The sequence below is a fragment of the Hypomesus nipponensis genome, chromosome 7, assembly GCF_054491055.1.
Source record: "Hypomesus nipponensis isolate SF chromosome 7, ASM5449105v1, whole genome shotgun sequence".
NCBI lineage: Eukaryota > Metazoa > Chordata > Actinopteri > Osmeriformes > Osmeridae > Hypomesus > Hypomesus nipponensis.
The window spans coordinates 15,369,878-15,388,260 of NC_140367.1; positions in this window are offsets into that span (position 1 = coordinate 15,369,878).

Genomic DNA, 18,383 nt, shown 5'->3' on the forward strand with positions numbered 1-18,383 from the left:
CAATGGGTCAAAGTTGGACTTGTGTTTACACACGCAACTTTTGAACCGTATGACTAATTTTCAAAAATGAGGTACCATTGGATTCCCTGGATCAAGCCGAGTTCAACACACACCATGGCGTTAATTTCCGGTTATATAGATTTCCCGCCATTTCCGGTTTTATCAAAAACCTTTGAAAGCCTACTCCTCCTACAATTTTTGTCATATATTCTTCAAAATCACCAGAGATGATCTTCAAACCAAGCCTCACAAAAGTTATCAAAGGAATTTTGATCCTCATAACCGTCTGTCCGGTACAGCCAATCAAATTCATCAGAAAAGCCGCCAAACAGGATGTGAAGTCATGTCTCAGCAAATCTTTGAGATATCAACACTAAACTTGGTAGATCGGAGGAAGACACTACAACATATTACCATGTGCAAAGGCAAATTCATATCTCTAAAAACGATTGATATAAATCAAATTGAACTTATCGCTAACGCTAAAATAATGCTTTGCACATCAGCCAGTCAAAAACTGATACTCTGATTCAATCACAAGTTCATATGAAGACTCTTGAGAATGTTCATAACACAAATCTGTGAAAAAGTTGACTGTAAGATGAAAGGTCGATTTTTGGTGAATATTTGAAACATGCTTGCTTGGCTAATTTCTAGGCAAATTTCCAATGAATGTCTCCCCTGCTCCTCCCCGCGCGTGCTCCAAAATCTCACACACACTCAGCCTTCCCTTGACACACGCGCGGCCAAGACGCACACGCAACATTTCAGGAGAGTGTGGGCTGACCAAGCCCCCACTCATTCCTTGGTCTTTAGCAAAGGCCCATGTGGCTCTTGATGGTATTGCATTTCCGATTTTGTATGCAATGGTAAAAAGGTCTCAAATCCTGAAACATTGATAGTATAGACCAAGAGTAAATACCACACCTCAAATGGCCCACCATTACCCATAGGTGGCGCTATAGGCCACGCCCAAAAGCACAAAGATACAAGGCTTTCTGGAATGGATAGGTTCACCAAGCCCCCTCCCTTCACGTATTGGCTTGAAAAAAGGCCCATGTGGATCTTGATGGTATTGCATTTCCGATTTTGTATGCAATGGTAAAAAGGTCTCAAAATCCTGAAACATAGATAGTATAGGCAAAGAAACAGTTTAACAAAAAGCCCATGTGGATCTTGTTGGTATTGCTTTTCCGATTTTGTATACAATGGTAAAAAGTTATAAAAATCCTGAAACATTGATAGTATAGACCAAGAGTAACTACCACACCACAAATGGCCCACTGTTACCCATAGGTCTTCCCTTGACACACGCGCGGGCTTGGCAAGACGCACACGCAACATTTCAGGAGAGTGTGGGCTTACCAAGCCCCCACTCATTCCTTGGTCTTTTGCAAAGGCCTTGTGGATCTTGATGGTATTGCATTTCAGATTTTGTTTGCCATGGTAAAAAGTTCTCCAAATCCTGAAACATTGATAGTAAAGGCCAACAGTAACAACAACACTTTAACAAAAGCCCATGTGGATATTGTTGGTATATTTTTCCGATTTTGTATGCAATGGTAAAAAGTTAAAAACATCCTGAAACATTGATAGTATAGGCCAAGAGTAACTACCACACCACAAATGGCCCACCATTACCAATAGGTGTCGCTACAGGCCACGCCTTAAAGCACAAAGCACTTCACTTCTTGTGAAGATTAAAGCACTTCACTTCTTGGCTTGAAATAAAGGCCCTTGTGGATCTTGATGTTATTGCATTTCAGATTTGGTATCCCATTGGAAATTCTGCAGCATTGATTTTTCTATACAGTTACAATTTGTCAAGAATATACATTTTTCAATGCTTCGCAATGCTTTACATGTAAGCCAGTCAAACAAGTTCATATGAAGACTCTTGAGAATGTTTAGTACACAAATCTGAGAAAAAGTTGACTCTAAGATGAAAGGTCGATTTTTGGTGAATCTTTGAAACATGCATGCTTGGCTAATTTCTAGGGAAATTTACAATGAAATGTGTCCCCTGCTCCTCCCCGCGCATGCTCCAAATTCTCACACACTCATTCTTCCCTTGACACGCGCGGGCTTGGCAAGACATACACGCAACATATCAGGACTGTGTGGGCTGACCAAGCCCCAACTCATTCCTTGAATATCAGCATAGGCCCTTGAGGACCTTGGTGTCATTGCATTTCCTACTTTGTATGCAATAGTAAAAAGGTCTCCAAATCCTGACACATTGACAGTACAGGCCAAGAGTAACTACCACACTTTACCCAAAGCCCATGTGGATCCTGTTGGTATTGCATTTTCGATTTTATATGCAGTGGTAAAAAGTTTTTAAAATCCTGAAACATTAATAGTATAGGCCAAGAGTAACTACCACACCACAAATGGCCCACCATTACCCATAGGTGGCGCTACAGGCCACGCCTTAATGCATAAAGATACAAGGCTTTCTGGAATGGATAAGCTCACCAAGCCCCCTTCCTTCACTTACTGGCTTGAAATAAAGGCCCTTGTGGATCTTGATGGTATTGCATTTCAGATTTGGTATGCCATTGGTAATTCTGCAGCATACATTCTTCTATACAGTTACAATTTGTCAAGAATAAACATTGTTCAATGGTTTGCAGTGTTTGGAGGAATCCGCCATTACTGCTTGCAGTTATATTTAGGATTCCTCCGTAAGGAGGAAACCTATTGTTATTGGTGGTTTTATTATTAGGATTCCTCCGTAAGGAGGAAACCTATTGTTATTGGTGGTTTTATTATTAGGATTCCTCCGTAAGGAGGAAACCTATTGTTATTGGTGGTTTTATTATTTGTAATTCTTGTACCATGGGAGTCAATGGCAGCCCCTAGACCCCATCGACAACTTTTTGTGAAATTTGGCACACTCATTAAGGACAGTTTCTTCTATACCTACACCAAGTTTCATGTCTCCCATTAGACCACACTAGCGCCACCAATGGGTCAAAGTTGGACTTGTGTTTACACACGCAACTTTTGAACCGTATGACTAATTTTCAAAAATGAGGTACCATTGGATTCCCTGGATCAAGCCGAGTTCAACACACACCATGGCGTTAATTTCCGGTTATATAGATTTCCCGCCATTTCCGGTTTTATCAAAAACCTTTGAAAGCCTACTCCTCCTACAATTTTTGTCATATATTCTTCAAAATCACCAGAGATGATCTTCAAACCAAGCCTCACAAAAGTTATCAAAGGAATTTTGATCCTCATAACCGTCTGTCCGGTACAGCCAATCAAATTCATCAGAAAAGCCGCCAAACAGGATGTGAAGTCATGTCTCAGCAAATCTTTGAGATATCAACACTAAACTTGGTAGATCGGAGGAAGACACTACAACATATTACCATGTGCAAAGGCAAATTCATATCTCTAAAAATGATTGATATAAATCAAATTGAACTTATCGCTAACGCTAAAATAATGCTTTGCACATCAGCCAGTCAAAAACTGATACTCTGATTCAATCACAAGTTCATATGAAGACTCTTGAGAATGTTCATAACACAAATCTGTGAAAAAGTTGACTGTAAGATGAAAGGTCGATTTTTGGTGAATATTTGAAACATGCTTGCTTGGCTAATTTCTAGGCAAATTTCCAATGAATGTCTCCCCTGCTCCTCCCCGCGCGTGCTCCAAAATCTCACACACACTCAGCCTTCCCTTGACACACGCGCGGCCAAGACGCACACGCAACATTTCAGGAGAGTGTGGGCTGACCAAGCCCCCACTCATTCCTTGGTCTTTAGCAAAGGCCCATTTGGCTCTTGATGGTATTGCATTTCCGATTTTGTATGCAATGGTAAAAAGGTCTCAAATCCTGAAACATTGATAGTATAGACCAAGAGTAAATACCACACCTCAAATGGCCCACCATTACCCATAGGTGGCGCTATAGGCCACGCCCAAAAGCACAAAGATACAAGGCTTTCTGGAATGGATAGGTTCACCAAGCCCCCTCCCTTCACGTATTGGCTTGAAAAAAGGCCCATGTGGATCTTGATGGTATTGCATTTCCGATTTTGTATGCAATGGTAAAAAGGTCTCAAAATCCTGAAACATAGATAGTATAGGCAAAGAAACAGTTTAACAAAAAGCCCATGTGGATCTTGTTGGTATTGCTTTTCCGATTTTGTATACAATGGTAAAAAAAGTTATAAAAATCCTGAAACATTGATAGTATAGACCAAGAGTAACTACCACACCACAAATGGCCCACTATTACCCATAGGTCTTCCCTTGACACACGCGCGGGCTTGGCAAGACGCACACGCAACATTTCAGGAGAGTGTGGGCTTACCAAGCCCCCACTCATTCCTTGGTCTTTTGCAAAGGCCTTGTGGATCTTGATGGTATTGCATTTCAGATTTTGTTTGCCATGGTAAAAAGTTCTCCAAATCCTGAAACATTGATAGTAAAGGCCAACAGTAACAACAACACTTTAACAAAAGCCCATGTGGATATTGTTGGTATATTTTTCCGATTTTGTATGCAATGGTAAAAAGTTAAAAACATCCTGAAACATTGATAGTATAGGCCAAGAGTAACTACCACACCACAAATGGCCCACCATTACCAATAGGTGTCGCTACAGGCCACGCCTTAAAGCACAAAGCACTTCACTTCTTGTGAAGATTAAAGCACTTCACTTCTTGGCTTGAAATAAAGGCCCTTGTGGATCTTGATGTTATTGCATTTCAGATTTGGTATCCCATTGGAAATTCTGCAGCATTGATTTTTCTATACAGTTACAATTTGTCAAGAATATACATTTTTCAATGGTTCGCAATGCTTTACACGTAAGCCAGTCAAACAAGTTCATATGAAGACTCTTGAGAATGTTTAGTACACAAATCTGAGAAAAAGTTGACTCTAAGATGAAAGGTCGATTTTTGGTGAATCTTTGAAACATGCATGCTTGGCTAATTTCTAGGGAAATTTACAATGAAATGTGTCCCCTGCTCCTCCCCGCGCATGCTCCAAATTCTCACACACTCATTCTTCCCTTGACACGCGCGGGCTTGGCAAGACATACACGCAACATATCAGGACTGTGTGGGCTGACCAAGCCCCAACTCATTCCTTGAATATCAGCATAGGCCCTTGAGGACCTTGGTGTCATTGCATTTCCTACTTTGTATGCAATAGTAAAAAGGTCTCCAAATCCTGACACATTGACAGTACAGGCCAAGAGTAACTACCACACTTTACCCAAAGCCCATGTGGATCCTGTTGGTATTGCATTTTCGATTTTATATGCAGTGGTAAAAAGTTTTTAAAATCCTGAAACATTAATAGTATAGGCCAAGAGTAACTACCACACCACAAATGGCCCACCATTACCCATAGGTGGCGCTACAGGCCACGCCTTAATGCATAAAGATACAAGGCTTTCTGGAATGGATAAGCTCACCAAGCCCCCTTCCTTCACTTACTGGCTTGAAATAAAGGCCCTTGTGGATCTTGATGGTATTGCATTTCAGATTTGGTATGCCATTGGTAATTCTGCAGCATACATTCTTCTATACAGTTACAATTTGTCAAGAATAAACATTGTTCAATGGTTTGCAGTGTTTGGAGGAATCCGCCATTACTGCTTGCAGTTATATTTTGTAATTCTTGTACCATGGGAGTCAATGGCAGCCCCTAGACCCCATCGACAACTTTTTGTAAAATTTGGCACACTCATTAAGGACAGTTTCTTCTATACCTACACCAAGTTTCATGTCTCCCATTAGACCACTCTAGCGCCACCAATGGGTCAAAGTTGGACTTGTGTTTACACACGCAACTTTTGAACCGTATGACTCATTTTCAAAAATGAGGTACCATTGGATTCCCTGGATCAAGCCGAGTTCAACGCACACCATGGCGTTAATTTCCGGTTATATAGATTTCCCACCATTTCCGGTTTTATCAAAAACCTTTGAAAGCCTACTCCTCCTACAATTTTTGTCATATCTTCTTCAAAATCACCAGAGATGATCTTCAGACCAAGCCTCACAAAAGTTATCAAAGGAATTTTGATCCTCATAACCGTCTGTCCGGTACAGCCAATCAAATTCATCAGAAAAGCCGCAAAACAGGATGTGAAGTCATGTCTCAGCAAATCTTTGAGATATCAACACTAAACTTGGTAGATCGGAGGAAGACACTACAACATGTTACCATGTGCAAAGGCAAATTCATATCTCAAAAAATGATTGATATAAAGCAAATTGAACTTATCGCTAACGCTTAAATTATGCTTTACACATCAGCCATTCAAAAACTGATACTCTGATTCAATCACAAGTTCATATGAAAACTCTTGAGAATGTTCATAACACAAATCTGTGAAAAAGTTGACTGTAAGATGAAAGGTCGATTTTTGGTGAATATTTGAAACATGCTTGCTTGGCTAATTTCTAGGCAAATTTCCAATGAATGTCTCCCTTGCTCCTCCCCGCGCGTGCTCCAAAATCTCAAACACACTCAGCCTTCCCTTGACACACGCGCGGCCAAGACGCACACGCAACATTTCAGGAGAGTGTGGGCTGACCAAGCCCCCACTCATTCCTTGGTCTTTAGCAAAGGCCCATGTGGCTCTTGATGGTATTGCATTTCCGATTTTGTATGCAATGGTAAAAAGGTCTCAAATCCTGAAACATTGATAGTGTAGGCCGAGAAACACTTTAACAAAAGCCCATGTGGATCTTGTTGGTATTGCATTTCCGATTTTGTATGCAATGGTAAAAAGTTATAAAAATCCTGAAACATTGATAGTATAGACCAAGAGTAACTACCACACCACAAATGGCCCACCATTACCCATAGGTGGCGCTACAGGCCACGCCAAAAAGCACAAATATACAAGGCTTTCTGGAATGGATAGGCTCACCAAGCCCCCTCCCTTCACTTATTGGCTTGAAAAAAAGGCCCATGTGGCTCTTGATGGTATTGCATTTCCGATTTTGTATGCAATGGTAAAAAGGTCTCAAAATCCTGAAACATAGATAGTATAGGCAAAGAAACACTTTAACAAAAAGCCCATGTGGATCTTGTTGGTATTGCTTTTCCGATTTTGTATACAATGGTAAAAAGTTATAAAAATCCTGAAACATTGATAGTATAGACCAAGAGTAACTACCACACCACAAATGGCCCACTATTACCCATAGGTCTTCCCTTGACACACGCGCGGGCTTGGCAAGACGCACACGCAACATTTCAGGAGAGTGTTCCTTGGTCTTTTGCAAAGGCCATGTGGATCTTGATGGTATTGCATTTCAGATTTTGTTTGCCATGGTAAAAAGTTATCCAAATCCTGAAACATTGATAGTAAAGGCCAAGAGTAACAACAACACTTTAACAAAAGCCCATGTGGATCTTGTTGGTATTGCATTTCCGATTTTGTATGCAATGGTAAAAAGTTAAAAACATCCTGAAACATTGATAGTATAGGCCAAGAGTAACTACCACACCACAAATGGCCCACCATTACCAATAGGTGTCGCTACAGGCCACGCCCTAAAGCACAAAGCACTTCACTTCTTGTGAAGATTAAAGCGCTTCACTTCTTGGCTTGAAATAAAGGCCCTTGTGGATCTTGATGTTATTGCATTTCAGATTTGGTATCCCATTGGAAATTCTGCAGCATTGATTTTTCTATACAGTTACAATTTGTCAAGAATATACATTTTTCAATGGTTCGCAATGCTTTACACGTAAGCCAGTCAAACAAGTTCATATGAAGACTCTTGAGAATGTTTAGTACACAAATCTGAGAAAAAGTTGACTCTAAGATGAAAGGTCGATTTTTGGTGAATCTTTGAAACATGCATGCTTGGCTAATTTCTAGGGAAATTTACAATGAAATGTGTCCCCTGCTCCTCCCCGCGCATGCTCCAAATTCTCAGACACTCATTCTTCCCTTGACACGCGCGGGCTTGGCAAGACACACACGCAACATATCAGGACTGTGTGGGCTGACCAAGCCCCCACTCATTCCTTGAATATCAGCATAGGCCCTTGAGGACCTTGGTGTCATTGCATTTCCTACTTTGTATGCAATAGTAAAAAGGTCTCCAAATCCTGACACATTGACAGTACAGGCCAAGAGTAACTACCACACTTTACCCAAAGCCCATGTGGATCCTGTTGGTATTGCATTTCCGATTTTATATGCAATGGTAAAAAGTTTTTAAAATCCTGAAACATTAATAGTATAGGCCAAGAGTAACTACCACACCACAAATGGCCCACCATTACCCATAGGTGGCGCTACAGGCCACGCCTTAATGCATAAAGATACAAGGCTTTCTGGAATGGATAAGCTCACCAAGCCCCCTTCCTTCACTTACTGGCTTGAAATAAAGGCCCTTGTGGATCTTGATGGTATTGCATTTCAGATTTGGTATGCCATTGGTAATTCTGCAGCATACATTTTTCTATACAGTTACAATTTGTCAAAAATAAACATTTTTCAATGGTTCGCAGTGTTTGGAGGAATCCGCCATTACTGCTTGCAGTTATATTTAGGATTCCTCCGTAAGGAGGAAACCTATTGTTATTGGTGGTTTTATTATTTGTAATTCTTGTACCATGGGAGTCAATGGCAGCCCCTAGACCCCATCGACAACTTTTTGTGAAATTTGGCACACTCATTAAGGACAGTTTCTTCTATACCTACACCAAGTTTCATGTCTCCCATTAGACCACTCTAGCGCCACCAATGGGTCAAAGTTGGACTTGTGTTTACACACGCAACTTTTGAACCATATGACTCATTTTCAAAAATGAGGTACCATTGGATTCCCTGGATCAAGCCGAGTTCAACGCACACCATGGCGTTAATTTCCGGTTATATAGATTTCCCGCCATTTCCGGTTTTATCAAAAACCTTTGAAAGCCTACTCCTCCTACAATTTTTGTCATATCTTCTTCAAAATCACCAGAGATGATCTTCAGACCAAGCCTCACAAAAGTTATCAAAGGAATTTTGATCCTCATAACCGTCTGTCCGGTACAGCCAATCAAATTCATCAGAAAAGCCGCAAAACAGGATGTGAAGTCATGTCTCAGCAAATCTTTGAGATATCAACACTAAACTTGGTAGATCGGAGGAAGACACTACAACATGTTACCATGTGCAAAGGCAAATTCATATCTCAAAAAATGATTGATATAAAGCAAATTGAACTTATCGCTAACGCTAAAATTATGCTTTACACATCAGCCATTCAAAAACTGATACTCTGATTCAATCACAAGTTCATATGAAAACTCTTGAGAATGTTCATAACACAAATCTGTGAAAAAGTTGACTGTAAGATGAAAGGTCGATTTTTGGTGAATATTTGAAACATGCTTGCTTGGCTAATTTCTAGGCAAATTTCCAATGAATGTCTCCCTTGCTCCTCCCCGCGCGTGCTCCAAAATCTCACACACACTCAGCCTTCCCTTGACACACGCGCGGCCAAGACGCACACGCAACATTTCAGGAGAGTGTGGGCTGACCAAGCCCCCACTCATTCCTTGGTCTTTAGCAAAGGCCCATGTGGCTCTTGATGGTATTGCATTTCCGATTTTGTATGCAATGGTAAAAAGGTCTCAAATCCTGAAACATTGATAGTGTAGGCCGAGAAACACTTTAACAAAAGCCCATGTGGATCTTGTTGGTATTGCATTTCCGATTTTGTATGCAATGGTAAAAAGTTATAAAAATCCTGAAACATTGATAGTATAGACCAAGAGTAACTACCACACCACAAATGGCCCACCATTACCCATAGGTGGCGCTACAGGCAACGCCAAAAAGCACAAATATACAAGGCTTTCTGGAATGGATAGGCTCACCAAGCCCCCTCCCTTCACTTATTGGCTTGAAAAAAAGGCCCATGTGGCTCTTGATGGTATTGCATTTCCGATTTTGTATGCAATGGTAAAAAGGTCTCAAAATCCTGAAACATAGATAGTATAGGCAAAGAAACACTTTAACAAAAAGCCCATGTGGATCTTGTTGGTATTGCATTTCCGATTTTGTATGCAATGGTAAAAAGTTAAAAACATCCTGAAACATTGATAGTATAGGCCAAGAGTAACTACCACACCACAAATGGCCCACCATTACCAATAGGTGTCGCTACAGGCCACGCCCTAAAGCACAAAGCACTTCACTTCTTGTGAAGATTAAAGCGCTTCACTTCTTGGCTTGAAATAAAGGCCCTTGTGGATGTTGATGTTATTGCATTTCAGATTTGGTATCCCATTGGAAATTCTGCAGCATTGATTTTTCTATACAGTTACAATTTGTCAAGAATATACATTTTTCAATGGTTCGCAATGCTTTACACGTAAGCCAGTCAAACAAGTTCATATGAAGACTCTTGAGAATGTTTAGTACACAAATCTGAGAAAAAGTTGACTCTAAGATGAAAGGTCGATTTTTGGTGAATCTTTGAAACATGCATGCTTGGCTAATTTCTAGGGAAATTTACAATGAAATGTGTCCCCTGCTCCTCCCCACGCATGCTCCAAATTCTCAGACACTCATTCTTCCCTTGACACGCGCGGGCTTGGCAAGACACACACGCAACATATCAGGACTGTGTGGGCTGACCAAGCCCCCACTCATTCCTTGAATATCAGCATAGGCCCTTGAGGACCTTGGTGTCATTGCATTTCCTACTTTGTATGCAATAGTAAAAAGGTCTCCAAATCCTGACACATTGACAGTACAGGCCAAGAGTAACTACCACACTTTACCCAAAGCCCATGTGGATCCTGTTGGTATTGCATTTCCGATTTTATATGCAATGGTAAAAAGTTTTTAAAATCCTGAAACATTAATAGTATAGGCCAAGAGTAACTACCACACCACAAATGGTCCACCATTACCCATAGGTGGCGCTACAGGCCACGCCTTAATGCATAAAGATACAAGGCTTTCTGGAATGGATAAGCTCACCAAGCCCCCTTCCTTCACTTACTGGCTTGAAATAAAGGCCCTTGTGGATCTTGATGGTATTGCATTTCAGATTTGGTATGCCATTGGTAATTCTGCAGCATACATTTTTCTATACAGTTACAATTTGTCAAAAATAAAAATTTTCAATGGTTCGCAGTGTTTGGAGGAATCCGCCATTACTGCTTGCAGTTATATTTATTATTATTCTTCCGCCATGGGTGTCTATGGCAGCCCCCATAAGCGCTTGGTCGAAAGTTTTGAAATTTGGCACACTCATTGAGGACAGTCCCCTGGTCCAATTTACAAAGTTTCATGTCCCATGCTTCGGCACTCTAGCGCCACCAACGGGTCAAAGTTGGAGTTGTGTTTACACACGCAACTTTTGAACCGTATGTCCCATTTTCAAAAATGAGGTACCGTTGGATTCCCTGGATCAAGCCGAGTGCAATGCACACCATGGCGTCAATTTCCGGTTATATAGATTTTCCGCTATTTCCGGTTTTATCACAAAACTTTAAAAGCCTACTCCTCCTACAAATTTTGTCAAATCTTCTTCAAAATTCCCACACATGATCTTCAGACCAAGCTTCACACAAGTTATCGAAGGATATTTAATTTTCAAAACCGTTTGTCCGGTACAGCCAATCAAATTCTGCAGAAAAGCCGCCAAACAGGAAGTGAAGCCATATCTCAGCAGTTCTTTGAGGCAGTGACACCAAAGTTGGTAGGCCTACTCAGAACTTTATTCTAAGGATGTCCTCCAAAAATGGTGTCATGTGACTAAAAGGGGGCGTGGCCGGAAGCATAAACGTGTTTTGGCTAATAACTGTTGAAGTGTTTACCTTAATAAAGTAATTCTTTGTCTGTTGATGTCTTGTGAGATATCAAGCTTGACCATCGATAATATTTCATAACAACCGAATTGACGCGGCCGCCATTTTGGATTTCATGGAAAAGTGTAAAAAGCTTTTACACGCCCCAAATTTTGTCCAATGTTTACTAAATTTGGCACAGATGATCTTCAGACCAAGCTTCACAAAGGTGTCAGATGGATTTTCCATTTTCGAAACCGTTTGTTCGGTAGAGCCGATCAAAGGCGGCGGCGAAGCCACAAAAGACACGTTAGAGCGTAACTCAGCAACCATTTTAGCGATTGTCACCGAACTTGGGTTCCATCGTTCCCAAGAGGAGCAGAGGAGGCCTGTGGTGTTATGCCAGAAAAAAACACTTTAAACACTCAGTACTTTGGAACGCAAACAGATATTTCAACCAAACTTGGTGTGTTGCATGAGTGCAACAGGTTGTTGTGACTTAATTGTTGCGCAAGTGCTATGGAGGCCATGTCCTGCTCTGGACTGCTTGGCCCCTCCATTGCTGCTTGCAGCTATATTTAGGATTCCTCCGTAAGGAGGAAACCTATTGTTATTAGGGTTCCTCCGGTAGGAGGGAACCCTATTGTTATTGGTGGTAATATTATTATTATGTTTTACCCATGGGAGTCAATGGCAGCCCCTAGAGCACAATAGTAAAAAGTTGTGAAATTTGGCATGTTGAAACTGCAGACCATTAGTAACTACCATACCAAACATGGGCCATGTGAGACAATAGGTGGCGCTACAGGCCACGCCCCAAAATGTCAATTTTTTAAGTGATGCCATTTGCAGGCCATAAGTCCCAAAATGCTGAAATTTATTACAGATACCTTATTTCTCATGAGGAACAAAAAAGCCTCTAGAACCTATAACGGCCGCCATATTGGATTTTTCTGTACAATAAAGATTGAGGAAACACGTTTTTTCGCTACTCCTCCTATATTTTTGGTCGAATTTTCTTCAACGTTGCCAGAGAGGATCTCTGGGCTGAGCCTCACAAAAGTTATCAATAGGATTTTTGATTTTCAAAACTGTTTGTCCGGTACAGCCAATCAAAATCATCAACAAAGGAACCAAACAGGAAGTTGGGTCAAATCTCAGCAAATCTTTAAGATATCAACCCCAAACTTGGTATATCGGTGGAAGACACTACAACATGTTCTTATTTGAAAAATTTACTTAATATCTAAAAGAATGACTGATATCAAGCAAATCAAATTTATCGCTAACGCTAAAATAATGCTTTACACATCCACCGGTCTAAAACGGATACTCTGATACTATCACTAGTTTATATGAAGACTCGTGAGAATGTTTAGTATTCAAATCTGAAAAAAAGATGAATGTAAGATGAAAAGTAGATTTTTGGTGAATATTTTAAATATACATGCTTGGCTAGTTTCAGAGCTATTTTGGAGAAATCACTCTCTCCCCTCCTCCTGCCCGCGCCTGCTCCAAATCCTCACACACACTCAGCTTTCCCTTGACACACGCGCGGGCTTGACAAGACGCACACGCAACATCTCCAGAGTGTGGGCTGACCAAGCCCCCACTCATTCCTTAGTTTCTAGCAAAGGCCTTGTGGATCTTGATGGTATTGCATTTCTGATTTTGTATGCAAAGGTAAAAAGTTCTCAAAATCCTGAAACATTGATGGTATAGGCCATGAGTAACTAACACACCACAATGACCCACCATTATCCATAGGTGGCGCTACGGCCACCCCCCCAATTGTCAATTTTCAAAGTGATTCCATTTGCATCCCATTTGTCCCAAAATTCTGAAATTCATTACATATGCCTTATTTCTCATGAGGAGCAAAAAAGCCTCTCGAACCTATAACGGCACCCCCACAAATCTGAAAAATAGTTTAATGTAAGATGAAAAGTAGATTAATTGTGAGTATTTAAAATATGTATGCTCGGCTAATTTCTAGAGCTTTTACCCCAAATCCTGTCTGTAGTTTGTTTAAACAAATGTAGCCTTTTAAACCTCTAGGTTTAATTCTCTCTTTTATACATTTAAAGTTGGATTTGACATTTAATCATTTAGCAAGTTGTTTGACTCAAAAACCATAACAGTACATGGCCCCAACAGTACCAAGCTCCCACCTTCACTCCTTAGTCTAGTAGACATTTTAGACTAGTAGGCATTCTGTGATTAGTTTGGCCACAGCTAATTCTACTGTTAAAAGAAACAGAAGGTCTTCTTCTTCAGAACTATACAGTTGAATCAACCAAACACAGCTTGGTCATGTTATCATCTTCTTTGGCACATCTAAATTAAGGACTAGACTTTTAAGAAAGCATGACCAAAGCAATTTGTTGAGGGATGGTTCCTCCATAAACAGTTGCCGACAAAGAATGTCAGACAATAACTTTAACATAGTCTTGCATTAAGAGTAGAGTCAACAAATTGAATAACTGTGCTGATGGTTGTTGAAACTCATTGCTCTGAGTTGGTGCATGTCAATTTAGGCAGAAGTCCATGTCTGGTGATATTTGACAACCTCAAACAGCATGAGTGTGCTCAACATACGTTCTTTTACTTATATTCATTTTACTTATTCATTTGCCTTTAACTTGTAAATTTTGTTCATTGCTAATAAAGTATTTGTTTATTCTAAAACTGCTATCTATCTTAACACCTCACAGAATATTTACCTTGCTTACATCTCAAACAGATCATACAATAAGAAATAGTCAACCACCCAGCATTCACATACATTTCCAACACAACAATGACATGGACATATTACCACATGTAACTACACTGACTACAATTGATTTAAAATTCAGTGTGTATGTTTATGTAAGACACATATGTAGTTATTCTACTTTGACATCACAAAAAACTATGAAATAAGAGTGAATGCAATTAGGAAGCAACTTTATCCATGTACAATATGGTTGATATTTGTTTATAACTGGAATATAAATGTGTGCACAACAATTAGTTCCATTCAAGTAAGTCTATTTTATTGGACAAGAAGCATTCCATGAGTGGTGACATTTGACAACCTCAGACAGTCTGCCACTGGGCCAAATGAAAAGCTCTATTCTTGATTTGCAATGCAGCTAGGGGAAGTCCTAGACCATAAGGGGCAAAGCTGGGGCCACTTGTGATGTTAAAAAGGCAAGTTACATAAAAAAAATATTGCTGTCATATACCATATTTCTTTGATTAAACGCTGCAGACAAACAACTAGACAAGGAGGTCAAACAAACGCTGAGTGTAAAATTGAAGCTGCGCGTGTCTCTCCTTTTTGTAGAAATCTGAAGTAGCATGCCAAAACATTCTTATATTTTAGCTTTCAAACAGAAAGCTGTGCAGAAAGCACTCACAAGCAGCAACAGACCTGTAGCACGCAAACTTGGGGTTGATGAAAGGCACATTGACCCAAGCCGAGGACTTCAAGTATCTCTGGGTCTTGTTCACGAGTGAGGGAAGAATGCAGCGCAAGATCGACAGGCGGATCGGTGCGGCGTTCGCAGTGATGCGGGCTCTGCATCGGTCCGTCGTGGTGAAGAAGGAGCTGAGTCGAAAGGCAAAGCTCTCTATTTACCAGTCGATCTACGTTCCTACCCTCACCAATGGTCACGAACTATGGGCGGTGACCGAATACAAGCGGCCGAAATGAGCTTTCTCCGCAGGGTGTCCGGGCTTTCCCTTAGAGATAGGGTAAGAAGCTCGGTCATCCGGGAGGGGCTCAGAGGAGAACCGCTGCTCCTCTGCGTCGAGAGGAGCCAGCTGAGGTGGCTCGGGCATCTGATCAGGATGCCTCCTGGACCCCTCCCTGGTGAGGTGTTTTGGGCACGTCCCACTGGGAAGGGGCCCCGGGGAAGACCCAGGACACGCTGGAGGGACTGTCTCTTGGCTGGCCTGGGAACGCCTCGGGGTCCCCCAGGGGGAGCTGGTGGAAGTGGCCGGGGAGAGGGAAGTTGGGGCCTTCTTAGGTTGCTGCCCCCGCGACCCGACCCCTGGACAAGCGGTAGATGACAACGACGACAACAGCATTTTAACCCTGTTTGTCCAAAATTTCTAAAAGTTGGTACGCATGCCTCATATTGCTCATGGGGAACAAAAGAGTATCAAGAACCCACAATGTCGGCAGCATGGACATTTCTCTACAGTGACAATTTGTGAAGAATTTTTGAAAATGACTTAAAATCAGCCATTGATCCAATTGTCTTGAAATGTTGTGTACATGTGTGAAATACATGTCTGTGTCATGTCAATTTGGTAATGGTTTGCAATGTTAAGGAGGAAGCCGCCATTGCTGCCTGCAGCTATATTTGGTGGTTTTATTATTAGGATTCCTCCGTAAGGAGGAAACCTATTGTTATTGGTGGTTTTATTATTAGGATTCCTCCGTAAGGAGGAAACCTATTGTTATTGGTGGTTTTATTAGGGGCCAAGCAGCGAAGCTGCGAGGCACCTATTGTAATTGGTAGTATTATTAGGATTCCTCCGTAAGGAGGAAACCTATTGTTATTGGTGGTTTTATTATTTGTAATTCTTGTACCATGGGAGTCAATGGCAGCCCCTAGACCCCATCGACAACTTTTTGTGAAATTTGGCACACTCATTAAGGACAGTTTCTTCTATACCTACACCAAGTTTCATGTCTCCCATTAGACCACTCTAGCGCCACCAATGGGTCAAAGTTGGACTTGTGTTTACACACGCAACTTTTGAACCGTATGACTCATTTTCAAAAATGAGGTACCATTGGATTCCCTGGATCAAGCCGAGTTCAACGCACACCATGGCGTTAATTTCCGGTTATATAGATTTCCCGCCATTTCCGGTTTTATCAAAAACCTTTGAAAGCCTACTCCTCCTACAATTTTTGTCATATCTTCTTCAAAATCACCAGAGATGATCTTCAGACCAAGCCTCACAAAAGTTATCAAAGGAATTTTGATCCTCATAACCGTCTGTCCGGTACAGCCAATCAAATTCATCAGAAAAGCCGCAAAACAGGATGTGAAGTCATGTCTCAGCAAATCTTTGAGATATCAACACTAAACTTGGTAGATCGGAGGAAGACACTACAACATGTTACCATGTGCAAAGGCAAATTCATATCTCAAAAAATGATTGATATAAAGCAAATTGAACTTATCGCTAACGCTAAAATTATGCTTTACACATCAGCCATTCAAAAACTGATACTCTGATTCAATCACAAGTTCATATGAAAACTCTTGAGAATGTTCATAACACAAATCTGTGAAAAAGTTGACTGTAAGATGAAAGGTCGATTTTTGGTGAATATTTGAAACATGCTTGCTTGGCTAATTTCTAGGCAAATTTCCAATGAATGTCTCCCTTGCTCCTCCCCGCGCGTGCTCCAAAATCTCACACACACTCAGCCTTCCCTTGACACACGCGCGGCCAAGACGCACACGCAACATTTCAGGAGAGTGTGGGCTGACCAAGCCCCCACTCATTCCTTGGTCTTTAGCAAAGGCCCATGTGGCTCTTGATGGTATTGCATTTCCGATTTTGTATGCAATGGTAAAAAGGTCTCAAATCCTGAAACATTGATAGTGTAGGCCGAGAAACACTTTAACAAAAGCCCATGTGGATCTTGTTGGTATTGCATTTCCGATTTTGTATGCAATGGTAAAAAGTTATAAAAATCCTGAAACATTGATAGTATAGACCAAGAGTAACTACCACACCACAAATGGCCCACCATTACCCATAGGTGGCGCTACAGGCCACGCCAAAAAGCACAAATATACAAGGCTTTCTGGAATGGATAGGCTCACCAAGCCCCCTCCCTTCACTTATTGGCTTGAAAAAAAGGCCCATGTGGCTCTTGATGGTATTGCATTTCCGATTTTGTATGCAATGGTAAAAAGGTCTCAAAATCCTGAAACATAGATAGTATAGGCAAAGAAACACTTTAACAAAAAGCCCATGTGGATCTTGTTGGTATTGCTTTTCCGATTTTGTATACAATGGTAAAAAGTTATAAAAATCCTGAAACATTGATAGTATAGACCAAGAGTAACTACCACACCACAAATGGCCCACTATTACCCATAGGTCTTCCCTTGACACACGCGCGGGCTTGGCAAGACGCACACGCAACATTTCAGGAGAGTGTTCCTTGGTCTTTTGCAAAGGCCATGTGGATCTTGATGGTATTGCATTTCAGATTTTGTTTGCCATGGTAAAAAGTTCTCCAAATCCTGAAACATTGATAGTAAAGGCCAAGAGTAACAACAACACTTTAACAAAAGCCCATGTGGATCTTGTTGGTATTGCATTTCCGATTTTGTATGCAATGGTAAAAAGTTAAAAACATCCTGAAACATTGATAGTATAGGCCAAGAGTAACTACCACACCACAAATGGCCCACCATTACCAATAGGTGTCGCTACAGGCCACGCCCTAAAGCACAAAGCACTTCACTTCTTGTGAAGATTAAAGCGCTTCACTTCTTGGCTTGAAATAAAGGCCCTTGTGGATGTTGATGTTATTGCATTTCAGATTTGGTATCCCATTGGAA